This window comes from Octopus bimaculoides, chromosome 11, assembly GCF_001194135.2.
Source record: "Octopus bimaculoides isolate UCB-OBI-ISO-001 chromosome 11, ASM119413v2, whole genome shotgun sequence".
Classification (NCBI taxonomy): Eukaryota; Metazoa; Mollusca; class Cephalopoda; order Octopoda; family Octopodidae; genus Octopus; species Octopus bimaculoides.
The window spans coordinates 14,022,991-14,026,207 of NC_068991.1; the positions used below are offsets into that span (position 1 = coordinate 14,022,991).

A 3,217-nucleotide genomic window follows, 5' to 3' on the forward strand; every position below is an offset into this window, starting at 1 on the left:
GTATGTATGCGTTTGTTGTTTGTGTTAGTGTTTGTCCCCCAACCATCGCTTGAAAACCATTGTTAGTGTCTTTACGGTTCGGCAAAAGATACCGATAGAATAAGTAATAGGCTTACAAAGACTAAGTCCTGGGGTCGAGTTATTCGACTAAAGGTGGTGCTCCAACATGGCCGCAGTCAAATGACAAACAAGTTAAAGAGTAAATAAAATTCCTAATAATATTTAATTGTAAAAACATAATAGGCCTTTTTAAACATCGGGTCCATCCGAGTAAAATTTGAAATCAAAGGAGACCATAGGTAGAACACAGTTTAGAAACACTAATCAGGCTATTTGTAAAGATGGAAAATACAGAATAATCTCATTTCTAACTCTTTTGGGGGTGGGGGTTAGAAATAAAGGGGAAAAAATGATCAACTGCGAATGACAAAAGAAGAATACTTTATAAAAATTTTAATTCTAAAAATAAACCTGAAATAGCCAACACCGCTAAAAGCAACTACCTCTATAAAGATTACTTTGAAACACATGGCTTTCAAAAACGCTTAACACAACACGAATATTTCTAGTTATTTATTTATTTATTTATTACACAATCATTTATTAATTTACGAAACATTTTCTTCTTATATTTACATTTACATATATATATATATATATATATACATACATTTACACACACATATATATATATATATATATATATATATATACATAGGTCAACATATTGTTATTGTTATATCTATGTATAAAATATGTATTATACACGCGCACACGATCAGACCAACGGAGTATGCGGATGCTGCCTTCTACAAATCTACTGGGATTTTCAACGAATTCTCCTTTCCTTCAGGCGACAAGATTATGACAATAATGTAAACAGTCACAGAAAATTCAAATCATTTGAAGAATGCGTCGAGAAATAGCCATTCCATAGGCTAAGCAAGTTACATGTAACTCACACAGCATGGCCGCAGTCAAATGCCTAAAACAAGTAAAAGAGTAAAAGAGTCTTAATTATACAATTAGTGTAGGTCGATGAAGGAGATATTTTGGGACTTAGGACAATAATCTTTGTAACAGAAGAGATTAAAGGTGATTAATACCTGTCGTGCCAGAAATGCAGCCTGTTGTAAATTTAAATGTACTATCATATCACAGAAAGGTAACAAAATGGAGATGATTTTCCATGGGCGTGAATATGAAATGCTTCATATATACACACACACACACACACACACACACACACACACACACACACACACACACACACACACACACACACACACACACACACACACACACACATACATACATATAGACAATTTTTACCGTCTAACGAAGCGTACACAGAGTTACCCATCAGGAGAATTCATGGACTAGCAACAAATTGTAGTCACAGACATTAAATGATGGTCGTAGTGGTTGGCCATTAACTGGAACTTAACCGAGAACTAAAACGATGTCCGCCCGGATAATATACCCCACCCAAACTCATTTATATAAATATATATACACATAAAGTCTGTCATACCGGCCATGACGAAGGGAAATAGCCCTGAAACTCGAGTCGCCTTTATATATTTGTATTTATATATTTATATATTTGATCTTTTATATTGAACACTCAATATTTCATCTACATTCAATACTTTCTTTCATGGTGCCATCCATTTTTATTTTATTTTATTTTATATTATATATTGTATATTATATTTTATATTGTATATTCCATATTCTATACCTCACATTGGTTCTGCAGGAATATAAATAAAACATAAAAAACAGACAGTGTTGGAACTCTTTTAAACAAAATAATATATTCCTCTATACACAATCATACAAAAAAACCACCTTTTTTGTATTTATTTTTACTCGCATATACATATATATATATATATACATATATAAATATATATATACATGTATGTATACATGTATGTATATATGTAGTATGTATGTATTCAATTATGAATTAAAAGGAGTGATAATAATGTAAAACTTATGGACCACACATACGCAAGGCAGTATGTGACATACTTGTTCGCCGATTTGCTGCCCTACCGCGGTGGGCGGACGACTCCTTTTTAGCGCCGGGTGTTAAAAGAACTGAATGTCATAGAATTGTCTATCTACTCTTCATTTCGAGCATTCAACGACAATATGAGTCTTCAAAGACACTTGTTCCCATAAATTCTAGAATAAAATTTAGGATTTATGGAGGGTCAAAGTTGGGAATAAAAACGTGACAGTGTAAACATACAAGGAAACTGAACGAAAGCAAGCATGGAGGGTCATCAGACCAGAACGAGAGGAAAATAGTGAACGCTGTGAGAAACATTTTTTTTTTTTTTGAAAAGAGAAAAGATAGAAGGGAAAAAATATCCAAGTCTTTTTTCAACATCCATGCAAGAACAGAAAGATGGTCAGGTGAGAAAAAGAAAGATGGACGATGGTCACATGTGAGCAACGAGAGAGAGAGAAAGAGGAGGAGAGAGACACACACATATAGAAAACGGTGAAGGAGGGAGGGGGACAAAAAGGGAATTAGAGAAGGATGGAAGAAGAAAACTTACGATCGTGTGTGTGTTTGTGTGAGTAATAGTCCCCCCACAGGCGTTTCAAAACCGTTTTTGTTTTGCTTACGTCTCTGAAAACGGTACAGCAACAGAGACCGATAGAATAAGTACCAGACAAAATATACATACATGAATCAATTCGTTCGAATGAAACCCTCCAAGCGGTGCCACAGCATGGCCAGAGTCCAGTGACTGAAAGAAGTAAAAGATATGAGATAAAAGATTATATTCCGAAGAATGATTGCTAGAAAATATATAACAGTTATAAAGGAAGATAATTTTCGGCAGGCTTCGAAACACTATATAAACAGATATTACAGAGTGTAATGTCATTCTTTGTAATGAAACTATAGTTTCACAAACAAGATTTGAAAGGAAACGTGATAGTTGTAAGTGCTAACTTTTAGCACTACAACATTACGTATCCTTGCGCGTGTGGATGTATGTGTGCTTGCGTGTTTATGTGCGTGTTTAACTGTAGTAACACTATGAAAGATGCAGAGAGAAAAAATGTACGGTGTATGTGAATAAAATATCAATGTGTTGGTGTGTGCATATGAGTATACATTTCTGAGGTTGTGTGTGTTTGTGTTTGAGTGTGTGTGTGTGTATATATATATATATATATATATATATAT

General features: G+C 34.0%; 1 long non-coding RNA gene across 1 annotated transcript in view; it reads right to left on the bottom strand.

Annotated features, from left to right (window-relative positions):
* Nucleotides 1-743: 743 nt before the first annotated feature.
* The window catches only part of LOC128249028 (uncharacterized), a 2,955-nt gene continuing 481 nt past the window's right edge, over nt 744-3,217 (bottom strand). The window contains exons 2-3 of the long non-coding RNA XR_008265126.1: nt 2,709-2,771; nt 744-985 (exon numbers count right to left, since the gene is read on the bottom strand). This is a non-coding gene — a long non-coding RNA (uncharacterized LOC128249028). The remainder of the gene's footprint in view (nt 986-2,708; nt 2,772-3,217) is intronic.